At 34.0% G+C, this 27007-nt stretch overlaps 2 protein-coding genes across 5 annotated transcripts in view; one reads left to right on the forward strand and one right to left on the reverse strand.

The window, feature by feature from the left end:
- LOC145246115 (high-affinity choline transporter 1-like) overlaps positions 1-27007 on the reverse strand; it is a 145640-nt gene that overhangs the window by 94193 nt on the left and 24440 nt on the right. The gene's annotated exons all lie outside the window — the stretch shown is intronic.
- The window catches only part of LOC145246116 (CTD small phosphatase-like protein 3), a 203397-nt gene continuing 195438 nt past the window's right edge, over positions 19049-27007 (forward strand). For 2 of the 4 annotated variants that reach the window (XM_080107951.1, XM_080107955.1), the window contains exon 1: positions 19078-19187. The gene's annotated coding sequence lies outside the window, so the exon portion shown is untranslated. Of the gene's footprint in view, positions 19188-27007 lie in introns of all 4 variants that reach the window. The other 2 variants (XM_080107950.1, XM_080107952.1) reach the window with 2 other exon arrangements.

Raw genomic sequence — 27007 nt, forward strand, 5'->3', positions numbered from 1 at the left:
CTATCTATCGTTATCTACCTATAAGGTGTTCCAAATGTTTGACATCATTTCGTAGGCTAATAATTTGGACAGTTTTCATTGGAATGACTTCAAATGTTCACAGCTTGTGTAGAAACGTTTCAAGTTTTTGTGTGTAATGTATGGCATTTCTATCTTTTCAGGTTAAGAAATGCCGTTCACTCCAAAAGAAAAGGCATTTTGCGTGTTAGAGTATGCTCGGACTCAGTCACCGAAGACAGTGCAGCATGCCTTCTTCACAAATTTTGCAAACAAGGCACCAACTACAAAACAAATTAGGACTTGGCACCAAAAATTTCAATAAAAGAGCTGCTTATGCAGACATAAATCGCCAAATGCTTCAAAATTGGCTAATTGATCAACTCATAGAAAATGAAGATGAAGGTTTCATTTTTCAGCAGGATGAGGCTCCACCTCACTGGAAGCTCCCTGTATGAGCCTACCTCAATGAGGTTCTGCCAGAGAGATGGATCGGTCAGGGTAGTGAAGAAGACGATTTGCTTCTGAAATGGCCACCTGACCTTTCTCCATGCGATTTTTTCCTCTGGGGTTATGTAAAAGGACTAGTCTTCATACCTCCTCTTCCAACTAACATTGAAGAACTGAAACAGAGAATTACAACTGCACTGGAAACTGTTCCCGAAGATATGCTACAGTGAGTTTGGCACGAGCTCGAATACTGACTCGATGTGTGCAGAGTCACAAGTGGCGCTCATATTGAACATTTATGAAAATCTGTCATAGAACCAACAAATATTTTTACTTTTCTTTGTAAATTTAACCAATAAAACTTATGACCTTCAACATAAAGTGTATTTAGTTTCATTAAGATCCATCAAGTAGTTTCTGAGATATGGGCATTTAGAATGGGGGTCAGCCATTTTGGAACACCCTGTATATCTATCTTATGTGTATCTATCTATCTGTTTATATCATTATCTATCTATCTATCTTTCTTTATCTATCCTATCTGTGTATCTATCTATCTTTATCCATCAATCTATCTACCTATCTTATCTGTCTATCTATCTATTTTTTTTTTGTACTTTTTTTTTACAAAGGATTCACCACTTATCAAGGCTCGAGGGCCACTCGAGGATAAGGTTAATGAGAATACAATGATCAAGGGGAACATGTCAGTCATCGATAGTAGAGGAAATTTGATAAATTGGATTACTTAAGGGGATGGCTAATCAAGAATTTGTTTATATTGAACTTGAAGACAACCATATTGTAGTCAGTTGGAAAGCAGGAAAACTGAACAGAGTTTCACAGGCATGCAGTTCTAAGAAAGAAGCTTTGTTCATGGAATCTATGTTTAGGTTTAGGCACAGATAAAGAGTGGGGAAAATTATTGCCAGTGGTTTCAGCTAGACAAGTGTTTTTCGTGAAAGTCAGACCACGGGGAGAACATGGATTGGAGCTCAGATGAGCACTTACCATGAAAATAACGATAAAGCAGAGACAGGTTGGCAACGTCTCTGCTGTGGGAAATAGGTTCCAGCGAAGAGGAAAGGGCATCCTCCACTAGGCTACAAAGTCTATTTTGAACTCTGTCAAGGCAGGATAAGCTGCTTCTAGCAGCTCCTGCCCAGATGTGCAACAATATTCCATCCTTCGACACACTTGGCTCTTATACATGTAGAGAATTGCATCAGCAGTGAGATATCTATTGGAACTGTAGAACGGTCCCAGCATTTTCCCAGCAGTCCTGGGAAAGGATTTGATGTATGTGTCCCAACTCAGATCAGTTTATATAATTATCTTATCTGTCCATCTATCTATCTGTCTATCTATCTATTTAGCAGAGTAAACAACAGAGAATTTGAATCATGTCACGTTTTGACAGGTGTCAAACTTTGGTGACCAGTCAGTTGCACCAGAAGTATGAGAGCTGGGACCAGATGTGATGTGTCAGGTGCTTCGGTTTAGCTGAGTTAAACTTAGTTGAGTTAGATCTGAGACACCAAACAAGCAAGATGGGTTAAGAAGGTTTCTCCATGAGAGAAGTGACCATCTACAAAGGGAGTCAGAGAACCCACAAGCCAAAGATCGTCGGTCACTCCATTTCTGCTGACGTAATGCCTGGGAGTGAAAAAAAACATATAAAAACACACATCATCTTCAGTCCATGTCTTGAATGCCTTCATTACAGCAAGTTCTGGCTCCCCCAAGGACAGTTGGTGAATCCCAAAAAAGTGGCCAGCAGCAGACAGGTATGTCATCCTATGTCGTCTTTGTTACGTGTATCATATGTTGACTTGCACCCAAAACATATATATATATATATATGTGTGTGTGTGTGTGTGTGTGGCCTGTTAAAATGATTTAGTGAGGACACCGCAAGGTACGTCGATTTGCAATGGCAACACAACAGCTAAACACTCCTTCAACTATAAACAGGTGTTAAAATGTAACAACACCATTGAAGCTGTAGAATGAACTCTCTCACACACACAGTTCCTTTTATATAATGCAGGGTGTCCAAAAAGTCACTGAAGGATTTGGAACTTAAATAAGCTCTCGCTCCTAGACAAGGTTCAAAAAAGAGTCGCCAATCTGATAGGCTCTGAACTGGCATCTAAGCTTCAGCCTCTGTCCCATCGACGAAACGTTGCATCCCTCTGCCTGTTCTACAAGTATTTTAATGGTGAATGCTCTGACGAACTGCAGACACTTGTGCCCCCACGACGTAGACACCCTCGACAAACCCGACAGGCAGCTAAATCCCACCCCCACGCAGTAGAGATCCCTAGATGTAAAGATCTTTCTATTCCAGTAGTTTCTTCCCCAGAACCGCTAGACTCTGGAATTTCATTCCAAGTTCCTGCTTCCTCAACTGTACTGACATACAGAAGTTCAAGTGTAACGTGAACCGACATCTTGCTGCCCAAATCCCAACATAGTGACCCAGTAGTTGCTGCTCCTGATAGTAGCCCCCTACACCAAAGTGGCAATGCGCCTTGTTTGGGGTGAAAATGTAATAAAAAAAAATAAATAAATAAATAAAATAGATTCTTTACTTTTGATGATATCTTTTTGTAATTTTAACAAAATCTGACTAAGATATAGGGAAATTTTATTTAAAAAAAAAAAAAATGAGAAATTGAAAAAAATCTTTATTCATGAAAAATAATATCTTTTAAATGTTGCCCATTTTCAGCTTTGCATATTTGTGCTCTTTTCAAAACATTATTCATGACAGATTGTAGAATCTTTGGATTGCAATTTGACTCTCTTATTTTGTTCCTGATGTTTTCCTTCAATTCTTGCAGTGACTTTGTGGACACCCTGAATCCTGCAAGAATTGAAGGAAAGCATCAGGAATGAAACAAGGGAGTTAAATCGCGATCCAGAGATGCTGCAATCTGCCATTTTGAGTGTTTCTGGAACTTTTGATTCACCAAAACTATAAAAGAACGTCGATAGCGTCAACTCTTCGGTTAGTGAGTCAGTTTGAGTTGTTACACTGCACCAGGTTGTCAGATGCTGACTAGGTAAACTTTGGCCATTATTTCCTGGGATCCAAATCCAGTCAAAAGGAATTTTATGAAAAGAATCAATTACAAGCACCCTCACAGAAAAACTGTACATTTAGTAATTATAAAGACTTTTTAAACTTTCTCTCTCATCAATGTTTTTCTTCTAAACATAAGCTAGACTGAATTAAGAGTTTGCTTATCTTCCTTAGACCATTTGTAAATATTTTGTTTCTTTGCTTTTATGCATAAGAAATACTTTTTACTAGCGAGACCTGTGGAAAATCCGCAGGGGACTCATTCATATGTAATATATTGATGTTGGCATTCTGTAGATGTTCAGTGTAAATGGAGACGCTCTGATATTATTGTAGATTTTTGTTAAAACTATAAAAGCATTTATCTACGCTAGCAGGGATGCCTGGCAAAGGCCGGTTGTAAAGTATGCTTAAATATATTTTAATTCTTGCAGATTTCGTATATATTAGTATAGAGTTAATGTTCTATCGATTTTTATATTTTATAAAGTTGCGATTTCAAAAATATAAAAATATATCCATATCACTTGGGTGCATTAGCTTGAATCGAAACCGAAATAAGATATAAAAAAAATATATGTATATATATATATATATATATATATATATATATATATATATATATATATATATATATATATATATATACATATATATATAACTTGAGTTCCTTCAGCCATAATCGAAACCGAAACCAAAACTTATAAAGAATTCTTGATAAAATTATTTATCAAAAAAATAGGTTACTGGAGTGCCATCAACTATAATTGAAACTGAAACCATAACTTATAAAGAATTCTTGATAAAATTATTTATTAAAAATATAGATGACTTAACTGTGATCAGCTATAATCGAAATCGAGACCAAAACTTATGAAGAATTCTTGGTAAAATTATTTATTAAAAGAAATGGAAGTACATAAAAATTAAATGACCCGGATATAAGCGTGACACAGAAAATAACACATACGCTATCGTATTAATATATAGATTTTTCTTAAAACTCTGAGTTTTAGTTTTTCTTAATAAATGTTGCATTATTAATATCCCTAGACTCAAATACATAACACATGTATATATACATGTGCATGTTTAATCTCAACGTTATTTCATGCAGTTAATGGTAGCTGAATGGATACGGTCCTTGCTAATCAAGCCAGAGATGACTTGTGTCGCCAGGTTCGAATATATCGACTGGTGTTAATCGTGACACCCTGCACTGATGATTCTTGAAAGGATGAAACACTAGTGTCTGTAGGTATTTAATTATCATAGTAAATAATTGTCAGCCCCTTTAAGAAACTCGTTTCTTATCGTTGAGCACTTTCAGTTGAATTAAGTCGGTCAATTTAGCTCGTATGCATAGATCATCATATAATGATTAGATCACTCTGACTGACATAAAAAACATTTTAAAAAATAAAATGTTTAATTTCAATGTTATTTCACGTGGTTAACGGTAGCTGAATGGATCCGGTCCTTGCTAATGAAGCCAGCGGTGACTTGTGTCGCTAGGTTCGAATCTATTGACTGGCGTTAATCGTGACACCCTGCACTGAAGATTCCTGAAAGGATGAAACACTAGTGTCTGTAGGTATTTAATTATTGTAGTAAATAATTATATATATATATATAATTTCATTGAATCACTATAATTTGCATATATATATATATATATATATATATATATATATATATATATATATATATATATTATATACAGGGTGTCCGTAAAGTTATTATACAGTCTTATTGTTTTATTGTATTATATTTGTATTAATAGTTAATATTTATTTTTTTTACAGGTTTATTTAATCAAGCATGCCACGCAAGCTAACTTTGGAAGAGCGCAAATTTACTGTACTGTTAATAAATTACAGGGTGTCTGTATAGTAACTTGTAAGACTGTATAGTAACTTTACGGACACCCGGTATATTTACATATATATATATATATATATATATATATATATATATATATATATTTAAATAAATGTTTAGAGGTACAGAATTTATATATAGTTTTAAAAATAATAGGCGGAAGTTTCTTGAGAGCTCTTTCGGCTATCATCTCGTCAGGAGAAAATCGATAGCGAACAAAATAATATTGTGTCGAAAAATAAAGAGTTCTAATGGGGAACTTATTAAATGTGCCAAAAGTACGGGGACACTAAATAAATTTATTTACGTTTAAAAACGATTAAAATATTGGCACAACGAGGGAGAAAAAAAAAAAGTGGGAGAAAAGATTCAAAGTTCCCCAAAGAGAAACAATGCGTTTGATGTTTCTTTTTGCCGGCACAAAGAAGGTTGATGCACCACCATAGAGACAGACTCCAAAATCTTTAAATGGTTTCTGGAGTCCACTCTATGTAGCACCTTGAACCAATCTATTTTATATCTATCGGCACAGCACGGGTTGTCAACCAAATGCTGGCCAATAGCAGAGTCCAAGGCTGCAGAAGGAGGGAGACCACCAGACCCCATCCTCCCCTGTCTGATCTTCGATGAAACATGCTGGTTTATACGAGTCAAAAGGTGCAAGGATGTTCGCCCAACATAACCAGCATCGCACTGGCATCTAAACTGATATACAATATTACTATTTTGGATGTAAGGCAAACTATCCTTGCGAAAAGACGGAAAAGCAGGTCTCGTAGTATATACCAAACGCAAGGACACAGAATTGAAGCAGTCGTAAATACTTCTTCGAATCTATTTGGAAATTCTATTACTCCCCTCCCCAATCCACGGTAATTTCAAATAAACCGGGCATTTCAAGGGTCCAAACTTTTTAGGGATTTAAAATCCACAACCTTTTTGACAAAAGACAACCAGTTCACATATAGTGATAATGTGAACTGGTTGTCTTTTGTACCTAAATCACGTAAGGTCGGCTTAATTAATACTTTGGTACATAGAGCCCTCATGATTTGTTCGCCTAACAGATTAGATGTTGAACTCGATAAGATCAGGGAAATTTTCATCAATAATGGTTATCCTGTTGACCTTATTGATGACTGTATTTTCAAAAAGGTTGTGGATTTTAAATCCCCTAAAAAGTTTGGACCCTTGAAATGCCCGGTTTATTTGAAATTACCGTGGATTGGGGAGGGGAGTAATAGAATTTCCAAATAGATTCGAAGAAGTATTTACGACTGCTTCAATTCTGTGTCCTTGCGTTTGGTATATACTACGAGACCTGCTTTTCCGTCTTTTCGCAAGGATAGTTTGCCTTACATCCAAAATAGTAATATTGTATATCAGTTTAGATGCCAGTGCGATGCTGGTTATGTTGGGCGAACATCCTTGCACCTTTTGACTCGTATAAACCAGCATGTTCCATCGAAGATCAGACAGGGGAGGATGGGGTCTGGTGGTCTCCCTCCTTCTGCAGCCTTGGACTCTGCTATTGGCCAGCATTTGGTTGACAACCCGTGCTGTGCCGATAGATATAAAATAAATTGGTTCGAGGTGCTACATAGAGCGGACTCCAGAAACCATTTAAAGATTTTGGAGTCTGTCTCTATTGCGGTGCGTCAACCTTCTTTGTGCCGGCAAAAAGAAACATCAAACGCATTGTTTCTCTTTGGGGAACTTTGAATCTTTTCTCCCGCTTTTTTTTTTTTTTTCTCCCTCGTTGTGCCAATATTTTAATCGTTTTTAAACGTAAATAAATTTATTTAGTGTCCCCATACTTTTGGCACGTTTAATAAGTTCCTCATTAGAACTCTTTATTTTTCGACACAATATTATTTTGTTCGCTATCGATTTTCTCCTGACGAGATGATAGCCGAAAGAGCTCTCGAGAAACTTCCGCCTATTATTTTTAAAAATTTATATATATATATATATATATACTGTGGAAGCAAAATCAAGACTTCAAACAGGGTGTTGATGGCAACAAAAAGTGTATTTCATTTTACGTTACAATTGTTTCCATGTCCAGTCGAACAATTTCAAACATTATATCGTTTGAAAAATTTCCAAAACAAGCATTCCTTCAGACTTTATGAATAGACACACTTTTGACAATAGAGCATTTTTGAAGAGAAAGAAAAAAGAAAAATTCCCTTAACGGGAAAAGCATTTACCTTTGCTATAGTTACGGAAAGCCCAATGCCCTTTTTTAAAAAAATCATTGAAAATTTTATATCTATATCATTAATTGCTAGATGAAAGATAATGTTTTAAATTGCAACAAAATGTACATTACATAAAATAATTCCAAGGTAATTTTTTGATTCAATTTAAATTAAATTTTTATACCTTACTTTGTAAAATTTATAAAAGCGCACTTTGAAAAAAAATAAATTTCAAATTGAATCTTGTACCTTTATTTTTAAAGCCTATAGTAAAAACATTTTGTTTAACAATTTTCATGCCTTGGATGAAATGCTTTTCTAACTTGTATTTATCTTTTTAAGATTATATTTTAAAACTCTCCTTCTCTCTATTTCAGTTTGTATTTATCCTCACACCACAACTCATTTTTGCAACCCCCTCTTTATATTATTACAGGTCTGAATATTCTCTCTGTTTCAGTGTGTATTTCTCCTCACACCACAACTCATTTTTGCAACCCCCTCTTTGTATTATTACAGGTCTGAATATTCTCTCTGTTTCAGGGTATATTTCTCCTCACACCACAACTCATTTTTTGCAACTCCCTCTTTGTAATACAGATCGGAATAATGAGAAAATCTGAAATTTTTTAACAAAAACTTTAAAATAACTTTTTTTGAGTAAATTTTTAAAAACTTCTTTCAGAATAGAAAATCTTTAAAATTTAATAAGGAAGATATTTCATATAGGTTTCATTAACAAATATTCAGTACATAACGAGAAAAATAGAGATGAGAATTTCAAAAGGACTGTATAACTGGTTACGGTCAATAGTAGTCCTCGTCAGCGAAAATCTTTGTTATTGTTATTCTATTATTATTATTTAAAATATTTTGTGTCCTACTCTTTCGCGTGAGAACTAATATACGACATATATATATATATATATATATATATATATATATATATATATACGCCATAATCATGTTGATACACCAGTTATCGTCACATCACCGAAGTTAAGAAATGTTGAACCTGGCTAGTACCAGATGGGTGACTGCTTGAGAATTCTAGGTGCTGTATGTGCTCTCCGCTCCTCTTGGCACCGTTTCTAGTCATCCCGAATCTTTTCTTGCCAGGAGAGGTACGGTTGGTGATTGCGCAACTCTTGCTACAAAAATTTCATGTGCAGTGGGTATCCCAGATTGAAGGAAACTATTGGTTCATGTTTTAATTTTTACCCTTGCAGTAAAAATGTCTTCATAGCTCAGGCATTAACGTCAAAGGAAAAAGTAAATCGTAAGCTAAACATTTTGGCTTTGATTCTCGGTGGTTGCGCACAATTTATTTATTTATTTTTTTTTTCCAAACGTTTTAAATCATTACTCTGTATTGGGTCCAATATAATCTATATATATAACAGCAAAAATGTGTGTATGTATGTTCACTTTTTGTGTATGTCCAAGAAAGGCTTTTTTCAGAGAAGGGGTCGGTCGGCTCACAACTTCTTAAAACTTTTTATATCACATATAAATCATAATATCTCCGTGTTCACAACGGAGGTCGCCTGTCTATTTAATTTGCTCGACTTTGAAAAGATAAATATTCAACAGTTTTCGCTCGCCGCATGTGGATTAGACTTTTTCGTACAATAAAGGCAACACTAATTCTGGTGGTATTTTTTCGGTGGCCATCGCCGGAAATGTCCGAAAGCAATCAGATTTGATCAATGTGGAAATATTTTCCTTATATCAAACAATTGCTATTCAATTTGGACAAGGGGAGATGGTCCCCCCTCCCACCAACATCTCGGGAAAATAAAAATAAAAAAGGCGTTCCTGGCTGGCAGTCAAAATTGACCTCATTAAGTCATTAAAACGTGCACCTGCTAAATCTAAGTAATTAAATAAATTCAAAGATGTTTCCGTTAGTATCTATCGGTGGCCCAATGGTTAACGTCGCACCCTTTTTTTTCACACTTTAATTTCCAACTTCGCCTCAAGGGTTCGGGTTCGATCCTCATACTCACCTACTAAAACCTTTTTTTATTTTAACCGCCCCCCCCCTGGAGTTTTGATTTACACAAAACTACACACACATCCAAACACCCAGGCAACGCCAGGTAACCCCCGCTAGTCTATATATATAAAAGCGAAAATGTATGTATGTATGTATGTATGTATGTGTGTTCGCGTTTTCTGTATGTCAACAAAAGGCTTTTTTCACAGAAGCGGTCGCTTGCTTCACAACTTTTTAAAACTTTTATATCACATATAAATTGTAATATCTCACAGTTAACAACAAAGCTCGCCTGTCTATTTAATTTGCTTGATTTCGAGAAAATAAATATTCAACATTTGTCGCTCGCCGCAAGTGGGTTAGTCTTTTTCCTATAACATCTTGGGGGGGGGGGGGAAAGTGTTCAGCAGTAAATGAAGGTACTATCCCACAGTCAAGCGTGACCTCATTAACTTATTAAAACGGGCACCTGCTAACTCCAAGTAATTAAATAAATTCAAACGTGTTTCCGTTAGCATGTTGTGGTGGGGCAATGGTTAACATCGCACTTTTTTTTTTCACACTTTAATTTACAACTTTGCCTCAACAGTTCGGGTTCGATCCTCATACTTACTTTTTTTTTTTAACCCACCCCCCACCCCCGGAGTTTCCACACACACACCTTCAAACACCCGGGCAACGCCGGGTACCCCTCACTAGTATAATAATAAATACGAAATCTGCATTAATCAAAATATCATATTTAAGCGTATTTTACGATTTAGCGGGCGGCGTTCTAGTAAAAAATTTAAAGGGAATAGTTGAAGGGGTAAAGTACATCTATATATATGAGCGAAAATGTGTGTATGTATGTATGTATGTTCGCTTTTTGTGTATGTCTGTAAAAGGCTTTTTTCGCTGGATTCTCGGTCGGCTCATTCCTTCTTAAAACTTTTTATATCATGTCTAAATCTATGAGTTACGAACGGGGGTCGCATGTGTATTTAATTTGCCCGACTTTCACGCACTATTTTTTCCAGATTTTTAGAGTGTCCCATGTATCTTTCGCTTTTCAGTATAAAACAAGCGAAAACTGGCTTGCAGCCGCGTCATATTTCAAGGTCAAACATCACGTGACTTAAGGTTCTCGCACCTGTTAATTTCATTTTATAAACGTTAAATTAAGAGGTTTTTCATTTCTCTTCTCTTGTGGCCGAGATGGCTAGGCCCCAGGGTTTTTTTTCCATTTCGTTTCCATCTCCACGTCAAAGGTTCGGGGTTCAAGCCTACTTTCCTACTAAAACTTTTTTTTCTTTTACACCTCCAAACACCTGGCCAAGGTTTTTTTTTTTAAAACAGCGTTGTTTTGATCACCCCCCCCCCAACACACACACCTACAAACACCTGGGTCATGCCGGGTACCCCCGCTAGTCTATATATATAAAAGCGAAAATGTGTGTTTGTATGTATGTATGTCTGTTTGTATGTCTCGCAAAAACTTTTGACACAAGTCACGGATTGTCACGAGATTGGAATCGTTTAAAAGCGCGATCCTTTGCCCGACAAATATCGAAAAATTGGCCAAAAACATTAATTTCTTCACCCTAAAATCATCAGTTTTCCACAGGGAGGGGTCAGCAAAAACCATCCTCTCATGACAAGTTTGCTTCTACGCATGCGCAAATGACGTCGGAACATGATTTAGTTTAAATATCAAAAACACATATCCAATTTCGTCGACGTTGTCTTAGCTCAGTTGCTTAGAGGGCCACCTCATTATCTAAAGGTTTTGGGTTTAAATCGTGGTGTGAGATGTCTTTTTTTTTTTTTTTTTTTTTTTGATTTTTCAAATTTTAATACTGAAACAGGGTTATTTAAGCCAGTGTTTTTTTTTGGTTTTTATTTTCCACATTTTTTAAAGTTTTAACGTTTGTTTTTCTGTTTTATTTTTCCATCACATTCACGTTTTCTTTTTTTTGTTTTTCCCATTTTTACATTTAACATTGTTCGTTTGCCTTACGTTAGTTTTTTTTTGGGGTGTTTTTATTTTTTTATTTTTTTAAGTTTTAACATTTTAATATTTAAAAATATTTACTTCGCTTACTCTTATGTTTTGATTAGCACACGCACCTCTAAACACCCGGGCAATGCCGGGTACCCTCCCCCCGCTAGTCTATTATATAAATTTCACTTGTCTGTTTAAATGTATGGATGTATGTTTGTATATCTGCCTAAAACTTTCGATAGAGGCAACAGATTTTCATGAGATCAGAATCATTTTGAAGCTCGTCCCTTCGGTTAACAAATATCGAAAAATTTGGCTAAAAACATTAATTCCTTCACCTTCAACTGGGCACTTTTTTACAAAGAGGGGTCGCTTTTTTCGCCGATATTTTCGAAAGTTATCCCCTCTTTTTGATCGACTAGCCTTAATAATATATATATATTATATATATATATAGCCTTAATAATAATATATATAAATATATATACATATATATATATATATGGTGACTGCCACTTCTTTACAGAAGACGGCCAACCCTCACGATACGATGGCGTGTGAGTGAGTCCGCATATGATTCCACATAGCCCCACCCGGCCTGCACAGTTTGCCGCATATTCTGCAGGATAACCTTGTTGGTGACCGCCCCCCTCCTTCCCGTGCTCCCAGTTCATGTCCCGCATGCGTAGTTCCATGACTCTTGAGGCCTGCCTTTGACAGGCACACCCTGCCGCATATCCCGCACGAGTATGCGGGGTCGAGATCAAAGTCCTCTGTATCCTCTCGCTTTCGTAAGGCTCGCTTTATAGTGGCGTGCTCAACTCTCAAAACCTCAAAATTCTCACATCCCGCGTAGACGTAGCGCCTCCAACTTTCCCGGTCTTCAGCTATCTCTTCCCACCTTGTTATTTCTATGCCAAGTGCCCGCAGGTTTCCCTTAACTACATCTTTGTACCTTTTCCGAGGTTTGTGATTGGGTCGTTTGCCACATTCAAGCTCCCCATAGAACAATTGCTTAGGTATCCTATAATCCTCCATTCTCACTACGTGACCCACCCATCGAGTCTGGTTTCGAAAGACTCGAGCCTCTATGCTGAATGTGCTCGCCTTCTTGAGCACCTCTTCATCGGACAAGAGAGCTTGTTTGGTGACATTAAATATCCTGCGTAGGCATGTCTGGTGGAATCTTTCCAGAGCCTTGATATGACAGCGATATGTCGTCCATGTTTCCGAGGCATATAGGAGGACAGGTAGTACACAAATCTCGTATACCTTTATCTTTGTTTTGAAGGTCAGGGCTCTGTCCGCCCACACTCGTTTTTCGAGATTACCAAAGGCCTTACTTGCCTTATTGATCCTTCCTAAGATTTCCTTATCGAGGATTCCGTCGCTCGATATAGTACTGCCAAGATATACAAAGTCATCAACGGTGCCCAGTTTCGTTCCATTTACACAGATGACCGGTTCCTCGTAGCGGCTGTTTGGAGCTGGGGTGAACATTACCTTGGTTTTCTCCAGGCTAATTGTGATATATATATAGCCTTAATATATATATATATATATATATATATATATATATATATATAAAAGAACAAGTAGATAATAAGACATGTTAAAAAACACTTTGAAAAAGAGTTAAAAACATATTTGGTTTATGTAACCTCTGACCTTCTCCAGGTGTATCTTGTCAAACTTGAAAATCTTTCTATCAGAACTCCGGAATCTGCACAGAATTTCAAGCAGAATCCTTCATTCATCCCATGGAGGCAGCATACTCTTGCTCTGTCAGCCATGAGTGAGCAGAAGTCTCTGGCTCAAATTTTAAGAGGCTTAAACACTATTTATTACTAACTCTTTGGAATGATGAAGTATTTGATGAAAAGATTTGGTGGAGGGAGAATGTGCTGCCTCCAAGGATTGGATGAAAGATTCTTTCTGTTAAAAATTTCCTGCAGATTCCAGAGTTTAACAGAAAAATTTCTGAGTTTGACGAAATACACTTGAAAAAGGTTGGAGATTATATCAACCGAAACGCTGTTAAAATAAAACTGAAGAGGAAAACAGTAGTCAAAAAAAAAAAAAAAAAAAAAAATCGAAATAATCAATCCTCATTTCAAAAGCTCAAAATTGTAAGAGTCGTTTTCGGTTTCAATTATCCAAGAAATTGCAGAAGGAGTCATAAAACTCGTCGTCGTCGGTGTCGGCGTCGTCGTCGTCGTCGTCATAACGTACGAATCTGAAGAATCTATTGTTGGGATTGGTTTCCCTGATATTTTTTTAAGTCAGAATTATTTCTAGAAAGACATTGGGAACTATGAGAGGGACCATGTGAAGGCTGCCAACATTCTAAGTGAAAGTGATTTTTGTGGAGCGAAACTGGATTCGAACTTCGGACACCCAGGTCGTCAGTCCATATAGTTGTACCTATTTACAATGTCTCCCCACAGGACAGAGTTGGACACCAGGGTCGTTTTTTAACGTGGAGAAAAGGTACAAAAATATAAAAATTGTCTCAGTCGTGAAGGACTGCTCCTCCACCGAAAGAGAACAAGAAATGGAAGTGCAGCATCTGAAGAACAGATACTACACTTTTAGATATCAAATTTTTTATTCACAGGAAAAAAAAAACAATTGGGAAAATGAACAAAAAATTTAGGCACAAGGCCAACTCAGAAAAGAAGGGTGGATGGTGAGGTTGGGTGGATGGTGAGGTTGGGTGGATGGTGAGGTTTCTATTGGAAATTTTGAAGGATACTATATTTTGATCTTGGCCAAAAGGTCGAGACACACAGTTGTAAGGAAAAGGGTAATGACCAACATCTGAATTCCTGACAGTGACGGGAGCATAGGTTGAAACGACTTTTCCTAACGAAAAACAAAAAAGCATCAGTAAATAGCAACAACTCGGGAACAAATTCTAAAAATAAAAATACTAAATTTTATTTAACCAAAAGTAGTTTATTTTTACATATGGAAGACTAGCAGGGTGAAAGGGTGCCCAACTTTGCCTGGACATAAAATACACTTAAATATGATATTTTAATCTGTACAGATTCTGTATATATTATTACAGAGTCATTATTATAGAGTCATTATTATAGAGTCATTATTATAGAGGCATTATTATAGAGGCATTATTATAGAGGCATTATTATAGAGGCATTATTATAGAGGCATTATTACAGAGTCATTATTATAGAGTCATTATTATAGAGTCATTATTATAGAGGCATTATTATAGAGGCATTATTATAGAGGCATTATTATAGAGGCATTATTATAGAGGCATTATTACAGAGTCATTATTATAGAGTCATTATTATAGAGTCATTATTATAGAGTCATTATTATAGAGGCATTATTATAGAGGCATTATTATAGAGGCATTATTACAGAGCCATTATTATAGAGTCATTATTATAGAGGCATTATTATAGAGGCATTATTATAGAGGCATTATTACAGAGGCATTATTATAGAGTCATTATTATAGAGTCATTATTATAGAGTCATTATTACAGAGTCATTATTATAGAGTCATTATTATAGAGGCATTATTATAGAGGCATTATTATAGAGGCATTATTATAGAGGCATTATTATAGAGGCATTATTATAGAGGCATTATTACAGAGTCATTATTATAGAGTCATTATTATAGAGTCATTATTATAGAGGCATTATTATAGAGGCATTATTATAGAGTCATTATTATAGAGGCATTATTATAGAGGCATTATTACAGAGTCATTATTATAGAGTCATTATTATAGAGTCATTATTATAGAGTCATTATTATAGAGGCATTATTATAGAGGCATTATTATAGAGGCATTATTACAGAGCCATTATTATAGAGTCATTATTATAGAGGCATTATTATAGAGGCATTATTATAGAGGCATTATTACAGAGGCATTATTATAGAGTCATTATTATAGAGTCATTATTATAGAGGCATTATTATAGAGGCATTATTACAGAGTCATTATTATAGAGTCATTATTATAGAGTCATTATTATAGAGTCATTATTACAGAGTCATTATTATAGAGTCATAATTTCAAAATTAAAAAAGAAAAAACGTAAAAAGAAAGTATTCGGATGGCATCAGCTAGAATCGAAACCGAAAGCATTCAAAGCTGGTGACGTTACCACTGTACCAACGTGACACGCATATGAGTTGATTAAAAATTAAAAATTAAAAATAAACTGAAAGGAATATACAAAATAACGATTTTTTTTTTTTTCAATTTTGACAAATTTTTGACGCCTTAAAAACTATTTTAACCGGCTAGTCTGTAAAAAATCCATTCATTTGAGGCCCCTAGCGCCGCTCTATGACTTTTAGTTTCGGAAGAGATAGAGTTTGAAAATATGGAGAGAGACAAATGTATAGCCTTTTATATATTAGATATATTATTTTAATTTAAAATATATATTTATAGAAAGATTTTTTGTAAAAAAAAAAAAATATATATATATATGTATATGTGTATATGTATATATGTATATATATATATATATATATGTATATAATTGTATATGTATATGTGTATATATATATATATATATATATATATATATATATATATATATATATATATATATATATATTACTAATTTCTTTGATGCACAAATAATACAGAAATAGAAAAGAAAATGTAAAAAAACAGAATTAGAACGAGAGTTCAGTTTATTTGTTTAAAAAAAAAATTATTTGGTTTCTTAATTCAAAACTTATTCAAATTCACAATCGTTTAGAAAAGGAACAATTTAAATGTAAAAAAAAAAAGGTGTTATTTCAGAAGTTTTTATTTTTTTTTTATTTTAACATTTTATATTTTTGGACTAAAACTAAATATACTATTAAGTGAACGAAAGAATCTTGCAAAGAATAATTTTTTATTTAGAATTCGATTTACTTTTGAAAAAAGTCAAAAGCACAGAAAAATCTGCAACTTTTAGTTTCGGAGGAGATAGAGTTTGAAAATATGGAGACAGACAGACAGACAGACAGACAGACAGACAGACAGACAAATAGCCTTTAGATGTGTAATTTGTATTCAATCCTGTATGTTCATGATCTCCCATAAGCATGCAATTAATAAGATTAAAGTCCATCAATAAAGCGATGCAATTATCTATCTATATAAGAGCCAAGTACGTCTAAGGATGAAGTACTGTTGCCACATCTGGGCAGGAGCTGCTAGAAAGGACTTATCCTGCCTTAATAGAGTTCAAAATAGACTTTGTAGCCTCGTAGGAGATGTCCTTTTCTCTTCCCTACAATCTCTTTCTCGTAGAAGAGATGTTGTGAGTTTGTCTCCGCTTTATCGTTATTTTCATGGCAAGTGCTCGGCTGAGCTCCAATCTATGGTCCCCCCTCGCCAGACTTTCACTAGAAACGCCCGTCTAGCAGAAAACACTCACTAATTTCCCCCACTCTTTATCTGTGCCTAAACCTAAACGTAGATTCCATGAGCAAAGCTTCTTTCTTAGAACTGCACGCACGCCTGTGGAATTATCTTCCGTTTTCCTGCTTTCCAGCTGACTGCAATATGGTTGTCTTCAAGTCTAATGTAAACAAGTTTTTGATGAACCGTTTAATATAAGTTAACAAATTTACCGAATTTCCATTATTAACGATTACCATATTGTCTAATTTCTACTGTACACTCTTTAACCCTTATCCTCGAGTGGCCTCTTAGCCTTGATAAGTGGTGATGCCTATGTAAGAAAAAAAAAAAAAGAATTAATAAAGCAGAGAAATGTACACTTTTATAAGACAAAAGTGTAGAATTATAATCCAAGCGAAAAAATAATATTTGTGTAATTGTAAAGGTATTGGCGGGAAATCTTCCGTAACTGAGGAAATCTTTCACGACTGAGGAAATCGTTATTGTCAGCATATTTTATAAAGAAACGAATATAAAGGTATACTAGGAGGATAAGAGCTTTGCGAGGAAAAATATTTGTTGTTTGCGTGAGCTTCATTGGTCAAAGATTGAGCAAATTATCCGTTGCAGTTTGAATTTTGGTATTCTTCGTGGTGCAGTTTTACATCTTTTTAACGGAGTCAGACATGTGTTATAATTACGGGCAGCGGCAAAGTAACTTGCAAAGATATTGTCTGGAACTGATTTGTTTTTGGCGAGCCAGGCCTTTTATATTGATTTTCTAGAATGTTCCGTCCTATTCATTGTCTATATGCGCGAATAGACAAAAATATAGTCCCATGGATTTGTGTGTAAAAAAAGTTGCATCACAACCATGATTCTACGCACTGATAGAATTGCGTGGGTGAACGGTGGCAAAACCAAATTGTTCCTGAAATGACTAAATTCTGTCCCAATACATTTCTCTGATTACGGGACGAGTGACTTGATTTAGCTTGGTCACTACATAGTTAACCACTGAACCACCGTCATCTCCGAATGATTTTAGTGATGTTTTATTTTTTTAAAAGTGTATTTACCCGTTTAAAAATGTTTTTTAAATGTGTTTTAAAAATTTTTTTTAATGCGTTTTACGACTCCCCCTTTTTTCATATATATATATTCTATTATATATATAAAATTGAACGTGTGTGTGTGTGTACATTTCCCTACGCAATAACTCTGTCAATTTTCAGTCTACAGACTCGAAATTTGATACACAGGGTACTGAGATTTGGGAAAATCTTTATAATACGTTTTCGGCCAGAAATTTGGCTGTTAAGGGGTCAAATTTCAACGATTTGACCTTTGAGAACTCTACCAAACTTCTCCGCCAATTTGGGGTCTAAACACTTGAAATTTTAGATATAAGTTCCTTGGACATGGATCTAACTTAATAACTTAATTTGAGCCCAAAACAATAAATGTTAAGGCGTCATAATAGGGGTCAAAGTTAAAAAAATTGACCATTTTTTTTTTTTTTTTTGCACAACATACACCTTTAAACACCCGGGCAACGCCGGGATGAAACGCTAGTATATAATACAACTAACACCGTTTATTTCCTATGAGATGTCATGATGTAGACACCCAGCAATAGCTTAAGTAGGTTAATATGCATGATAGCCAAATGCAGTCATTTTTGGACCAGTTTTAGAAATCCCTTACCAATTTCTTAGATAACTGAAATAATAAAAAAAATGACCACCATCCGTAATACTCATCTATCGCCTAACCGTGACTGTTATTGTACTTTAATCTGTGACGTCAGCAGTTCTCGTAACTTTAGAGGAACGGTTTTCTATTTGCGTAGGCCATACTCGAGTAGGTTAATATGCCTGATTGTCTGACATATTTATTATTAAATGTATTAATTTTTATTAATTATATTATTTTTATTAATATATTGAATTTTGAAAAATATAAACCAAAATAGGGAATATTATAGCTATCCGTGCGAAAGCAGCAAAAAATGTAACGCTCATCATCATCATCATCATCATCATCATCATCATCACCATCATCGTCGTAGTGATAATCATCATCAGCAGCAGGAGCAACTGTGACCTCGACCTTGCCAACATCCGGGCAATAAATCCTACGCGCGAAATGTCCTCCTTCCTCAAGTAAACACACACAGTTGTTGGTAAGTGAATGTCCTCACCATTTTATATATATCAACCCCCGAAATACATCATCGTTTCTATTTTAATCTGTCATTTATCAACGATCGATGCTTGTTGAAGACGTTTAAATTTCAATTCGCAGCCATAACTTCTCTCATTTTCCTAGTTTGTTTTTTTCGTTTCTCTTTCGAATTGCGTGAGTGTTTTTAGGTGCGTGTTTTTGTTTAAAAAAAAAAAACCCTCGAAGAATTCCTTCGTTTTTTTTTAAACGAAAATAATTTGATCGCTGCGAGAATTATTTGACCCCTTTCTTAGCCAGACCCTCTTTTTGTACGATTTAAAAAAAAAAAAAAAAAACGAATCTTCATATCTTATCTTACGTGGTTACATGTGTTTTTTAGTTAGTTTATTATTATTGTTGTTTGTGCTTCTGTTGTAATTTTTTTAGATTAAAAAAAAAAAAACTGCAAAGGGCGACAACATCCAATTTTTGAAAGATTGTCCCATTTTTATTTTTGTTTTATTTATTTATTTTTTCTTCGTTTATATTTTAACTTGATGAAAAAACGATTTTACAAACCTCAAGGCGGAGAAACGAAAAATCACCATCAACCAAAACATTCTTTACCACATCGCAAGTCTATTATTAATCTTTAGAAGTGCCTTTAAAATTTTAAGAGGTCTACTAAAAATATATACAACGTCGGAATAATATATTTATTTGAATCCAATTTTTTTTTTTTTATGTTTATTGGTGTTTTAAAGTTCAGGTGAAAACATTACGTACTTACTTGTCGTGTCGAAATTAATTTAAATTACAAAACAGGTCCATTTGAAAACTACATACAAGTAAAAAATGGAATGTATCGAGTTTAATCGTATGCAATTACTGTAGAAGAGTTATGCGACTAATTCTGTATGACAAACTGACTTATCTCCCTTTATATTAAAAGTCCGCCAAAACAATTGAGTGATTAAAAAATTTTTTTTTATTGTTATTAAAAAAAAATATACACATCTTATACTAGATCATTTTGGTACTGCACTTATGGTACTGTGCTGAAATAATGACGTTATTATTTAGAAAGTCATTCTTAACATAAGGAGGGGAGGGTGTTTTGTAATTATGTACTTTCACTTAACAATTTAATAATAAAAAAAAGATACTTTAAAACTTGAAAATACTATCTAAAAAATAGCACGGTAACATAAGTGCATAATCACCTAATGTTTTAATGTTTCTTTGGATATGAAATACAAATATTTTAAGACTAAAAAAAAAAATGTCGCTATTTGATATAAATTTTATTATCTCATGCCTTTTTAATTATTTTCTTTTTTTAACTTAAAGCGTCATTTTACTGATCTCAGAGATTTTTGTATTTTTTTTTAAATGAATGTTTATAAATTGTATAAATGTAGGAGCTCGTCAGTTCGATTGTGAAGCGAAGTGCGCGCCCGAATATTTGAGGAGAGGAGAGTTATTCCTCGAAAATAATAATTCTCAGTATTTTAAAACTAAAACAGTTTGTCATTATTTTGAAATGAGGTTATTGTATTTTTTTTTTTTTTTCTGTTTAGTTTGCTTTTTTGAGTGTGCGTTATTATTATTATTATTATTATTATTCAAAAACATTAACGCTCAGAAATTGAGACTTCGTAATGAAAAGTGGTTTATTTCGTTTCCAGTAGTAGGTGGAGATCCTCTCCTCCTTCCATTCTCATTTCTCCTCCCACTTCTTCATTATCCTTTCTCCTACTCAATCATTATCCTCTCTTTCCCACTCTCACCCTGTCTCTCATTCCTGTACCTTCTTATTCTCTCTCCGTTACTCTTTCTCTCTCTGTCATTCCTTCACCTTCCTCTTTCTTTCCTCACTCCTCTCTCTCCCTCTACCCTCCCACTACTCTCCTCTCCCACTACTCTCCTCTCCCACTACTCTCCCCTCCCACTACTCTCCTCTCTACCCCTCTACCCTCCCACTACTCTCTACCCCACTACTCTCTTTGACTCCTTCCAACCCCCTCTCTATACTCATTCCAACCTCTTATACACTCTCCTCTACTCCACCTCTCCTTCCACCCGCATCTCTTTTTTCTCCCTCACCTTTCCTCTTCCTCTCCATTTTTACATTTCCCTTCACTTTTCTGCTTGTTAGCTTTATCCGTCTTCACTCTACCTCGCCTCGAGGGGGAGAGAAGGTCTAATTGATGCAATCAGCAGACCCCCCCCCATCATATCCCTAAAATATTCTTGATTTCCTCTAGGAGTTTTTACTTAAAAAAAAAAAAAAACGAATTTTTTCACATCTATCTTTCTATATTTACTTAGTATGCTACTGAGAATTATTGTTGCTGTGTCACAACCAACTGTAGGAATGCAGGTGCAAATTACTAAATGTTTAAATAATATATATATAATTTTTTGCTTAAGATGGGGGGTCCGAAAATCCAGCCTCGTTCTGAGTTCGGGGAAAGGTGGGTTACGTGGTACTCTGTCACCGGTGTCGAAGCAGAATCTAGCCCCTTTGAATAAAGTACCGAGTTGTTAACTTGAACTGCGAACAACAGAAAAACGCAAAAGGTTTAGGTGGGTTTGTATTACTATACACATAGACTCGAAAAAGTTGTCAAAAAACAAATATATAACAAATAAATGTTATCAAAGGTAAGATAAGTTACTTTTCTACCAAACTGGATATATTTTTCGTGTTTTTATTCAATGTAACATGTTTATTCAGCTCGAAAATCATACAGTGTTTACCGATGTATTGGAAAATTCAAGATGGCGTCGGATTCTCTCTTTAACACGGTAAGTTTGGGAAAAGGTGTTATAAATAGAAAACTAGATAAAATACTGCTAAAAACTAACTCAATGCATGTTAATGTGACATAGGTTGACATATATTCAGCGGGTTTTTAATAGTATTTTGTCTAGGTTTTATTTATAACATCTTTTCCCAAACTTACCGTGTTAAAGAGAGAGTCCGACGCCATCTTGAATTTTCCAATACATCGGTAAACACTGTATGTTTTTCGAGCTGAATAAACATGTTACATTGAATAAAAACACGAAAAATATATCCAGTTTGGTAGAAAAGTAACTTATCTTGCCTTTGATAACATTTATTTGTTATATATTTATTTTTTGACAACTTTTTCGAATCTATGTGTACAGTAATACAAACCCTATTATTAAACAGTTCAAAGAATTGGATTTTTTTTGTATTTTTTACGATAAAAACGGCTTTCGATGTTGAGGGTGCTTATTTCGAAAGCCGTTCTTAACAAGGTTTTATGGTAAAAACGGCTTTCGAGTTTGGGGGTGTTTATTCTGAAAGCCGTTTTTAACATTTTGAAAGAAAATTGTGGAAGTGGACCTATTTTTATCCTGCGTGCATAGAAACATGGCCGCCGGTGAATTACAGTGCACTGCATAATACATGACTTAATATCTCGAAAACTACTTGTCTCTGCCAAATTTTAATGGGGGTTTTCTTATTCAGCATAGTCAAAAACATTTAAAAGTCATTTTAAAGAAAATTGTGGACGTGGATCCAATGTAAAAAAAATAAATAAAAAAAAACATGCCAAATTGCTTCTTGTTTTTCTTGCCTTTGGTAGCATTTTTTTGTTGTATATTAAGGTTTTTGGGTTTGTATTACTGTACACAGATTCGAAAAAGTTGTCAAAAAACAAATATATAACAAGTAAATGTTATCAAAGGCAAGATAAGTTACTTTTCTACTTAACTGGATATGTTTTTAGTGTTTTTATTCAATGTCACATGTTTATTCAGTTGTATTGGAAAGTTAAAGATGGCACCCGACTCCTCTTTGACACTGTAAGTTTGGGAAAAGCAGTTAAAAATTAAAAAAACTAGACAAAAAACTGTTAGATTCGCTCAATATATGTCACCTGACATATATTCGGTGGGTTTTTAACAGAATTTTGTCTACTTTTTATTTTTAACTCCTTTTCCTAAACTTACCGCGTCAAAGAAAGAGTCGGGCGCCATTTTTAATTTTCCAATATATCGGTAAACACTGTATGTTTTTCGAGCTGAATAAACATGTTACATTAAATAAAAAGGTTTTGTATTACTGTACACATAGATTCGAAAAAGTTGTCAAAAAATAGATATATAACAAATAAATGTTATCAAGGGCAAGATAAGTTACTTTTCTACCAAACTGGATATATTTTCTGTGTTTTTATTTAATGTAACATGTTTATTCAGCTCGAAAACCATACAGTGTTTACCGATGTATTGGAAAATTCAAGATGGCGTCTGACTCTCTCTTTAACACGGTAAGTTTGGGAAAAGGTGTTATGAATAAAAAAAAACTAGACAAAATACTATTAAAAATCCGCTCAGTATATGTTACCGTGACATAGGCTGACATATATTCGGCGGCTTTTTAACAGTATTTTATCTAGTTTTTTTATTTATAATACCTTTTCCCAAGCTTACTGTGTTGAAGAGAGAGTCAGACGCCATCTTGAATTTTCCAATACATCGGTAAACACTGTATGTTTTTCGAGCTGAATAAACATGTTACATTAAATAAAAACAGGAAAAATATATCCAGTTTGGTAGAAAAGTAACTTATCTTGCCTTTGATAACATTTATTTGTTCTATATTTGTTTTTTGACAAGTTTTTTCGAATCTATGTGTACAGTAATACAAACCCAACTTTTTCCATTTTTCTGTTGTTCAAAGTTAACAACTCAGCATTTTATTCAAAGGGGCTAGGTTCTGCCTCGACACCGGTGACAGAATTCACATAACCCACCTTTCCCCGAACTCAGAACGAGGCTGGATTTTCGAACCCCATCTTTGTACCTTAGTTGGAAGAAAAACAAAACGTCGGTTTCCGTACAGACATTTGATAGGCACAAATGCAAAATGAATGCCGATGCTCAAAATATATAAACATTTTAACCTATCCCTTTACTTAAAAAAATCACCAAAACTCTGGAAATTAACCAATTTTAATTAAATTTTCAGTATTTATCAAATAATGAACACAGAATACAATGAACCAATTATTTTTATTTGAATCTTAGTGGAAATGTATTATTTTGTTTAAACAAAAAATACCTTTTTTAAAGTTATGGTTTTCTGTAGTAAAAACAAAAATGATTGGATTTATTTTTGCTTTTTTTTTTATGAAAATAAAGCATCGTAAATTATAACAATTAAAAAGTTATTTAAGTTTTACAGGAACATTACGAAAAAAGACCCTAAAATCCGTATTAATGAATTCAGTATAACTCTAGAAAAAAAAAAAAAAAAATTAAATTCTTGAACTACCGATATTATCACTGAATTGAGCATTCATGTTTATTTAAAAAAAAAAATACAAAAAAAATTTCGGCACTTAATGACGAGTGTCGACCTTGCAAAACATTTGTCTCTTTAGCCATGAAAAACTTTTTCAGGCCAAAATAAATTTTTAAAAAAGCCAAAGAAAATGCCAAATTGATTTTAAACTCTAAATTAATCGAGCGTGTTTTCTCTTTTGCCTTCTTTTTTTTTCTTTGAGTAAATTTCATTCATATTTTTATTTTGTGCTTGTTTTTTTTTATTTTATTTCATTTAAATTTATTTTAATTCATTTTAAATTTATTTTTATAATAATTCATTTAAAATTCATTTTTATAATAATTCATTTCAAATTTATTTTCATTTTAATTCATTTTAAATTTATTTTCATTTTAATTCATTTTTTATTTCATTCTAAATTTGTTATTTTCTTTCATCCAAATATTTTTTTGTACATTTATAATAAAAAAAATGCTTACGCAACTATTTGAGTGGACAAAGGACTTCGATTCTTCTTATAATTTAAAGAAATAATTTAAATTATTTCTTTAAATTATAAGAAGCAACGTCATCTGAACCCCCTTCTTAAAAGTCGTTAAATTTATTTTTTATCAAATTTTCTGCTGTTATAATTTAAGTCTGTAATCTATATATATAAAGTGGAAATGTATGTGTGTTCGCTTTTTGTGTATGTCTTCAAAAGGCTTTTTTCCGGTGGATTCTCGAGGCCGTCGCTCATTTTTAAAACTTTTTATATCACGTCTAAATGATAATATCTATGACTTAACAATGGTGGTCGCCTCTCTATTTAATTTACCCGATTTTGAAACGTTAATTATTCGACATTTTCGGATCTGCACGTGTTACATTCGTTTTTCGGTATAAAAAAAAAAGCGAACTCGATTTGAAATACTGGCCAACGGCCAGTGGTCTCTAGAAAGCTATGTAACGTTTGGTCAATGTCGGCTTCGTCATATCAGACGGTTGCTTTCATTTCGAGACAAGACACTCCCCTTAATAAACAGGGAGCTGTTTTTTTTTCAAAGTTAGTTAAAAACAAACAAACCGGTTTATTGACCTCATTAAAAACTGTCCCGCAGAAAATGTTAATTGCTGAATAGCTATCGCTTACCATCACCGCATGTGCATTAAGCTTTTTCGTATAAAAAAAACAGACTCGCGTTAAATAAAACAGTCCCGCACTCAAAGTTCACGTTAATAACTCGTCAAAAACGGGCACCTGTTTTTTTTTTTTTTTTTTTTTTTCTTCACATTTTACTATTTTTTAACTGAGCGTCAAGGCGTCGTTTTTTTTTTTTTTTTTTTTAACAACCAACGATTTTTCTTTTTATTTACCCAAAACCACACACACCTCCAAACCGGGCAACTCGCTAGTCTATGATAATCGCCGGAAAAAAGGATAAAAAAAACAAAAAAAACAATGCATTTTTAGGGAGGGCACTCTCGTACAGGTCCGCCATTTTTATTAATATAAACAAATTAACATGGTCACGACATCGGACATGCTAATGTTTCGGACAAAGGATTGGTTCTATAATTTATAAAATAGACGTCTTTTTATCTATTAATTCTGTTTTTGATCCTTTCCAATTTTTGAATAGCGGTCTTCACTTCTGGCATATTTATCATAAGTCCGAGTACTTTCCAACCCTTTTGGATAGATTAATCTAACAAGTTTATAACATTTTTTTATAAATTCATGAATCCAGAAGGATTTGAAAGTACTCAAACTTGCTATAAATATGGCAATTATATCAGCCAGTTCCTGCCACACATTTATTTATATAAACATAAAAAAATGAAAGTATATCTTGCTCTGTTTATTATTGAGCACTCAGTTAACCTTTGTTGAATTCATTGTTTTTATCTTCAAATAGTGTTGGGACGATTAATCGGAAAAATTTGTGCCTAATTTCCGATGCCAAAAACTATTCTTTTATAGATTTTTTTTTTTTTTTTTTCGTAAGCTTAATTCTCCATTGCTGGCACTAATGATAGAATCATGATTGATTATTGATTTTAAACAACGTGTAAAACTAGAATCTGTAGATTCCAGCATGAATGTTTTTTTTGTGAAAATACATGCACATATCACATTAGTTTTTACAGTATCCCTCCCCTTAAAAAAAATAACCAACCCAAAAAATCGGAATCAATAATTTAGCGCAGAATCGGTAATTGTATCTGATTCGGGGAAAAATAGTGGAATCGTCCTATCACTAATGTGTGTGTGTGTGTGTTTTGTGTGTGCTTGTGTTTTGTGTGTGTGTGTGTGTGTGCTTGTGTTAGTGTTTGTTTCTCTTTAGTCATCTGCGTTCATGTTTTAATTTGAGCTGCTTATGGTGGGTGAGTTTTATTTATTTATTTATTTATTTTATTTTTTTTTTACAAAGGAGTCCACTTATCAAAGCTCAGAGTCCACTCGAGGATAAGAGTTAATAAGTGTACAGTGGTCAATGGGACATTAATGACGTAGTAATTGTTAGGAG

Source organism: Euprymna scolopes, chromosome 23, assembly GCF_053919585.1.
Source record: "Euprymna scolopes isolate OS-2025 chromosome 23, ASM5391958v1, whole genome shotgun sequence".
Classification (NCBI taxonomy): domain Eukaryota; kingdom Metazoa; phylum Mollusca; class Cephalopoda; order Sepiida; family Sepiolidae; genus Euprymna; species Euprymna scolopes.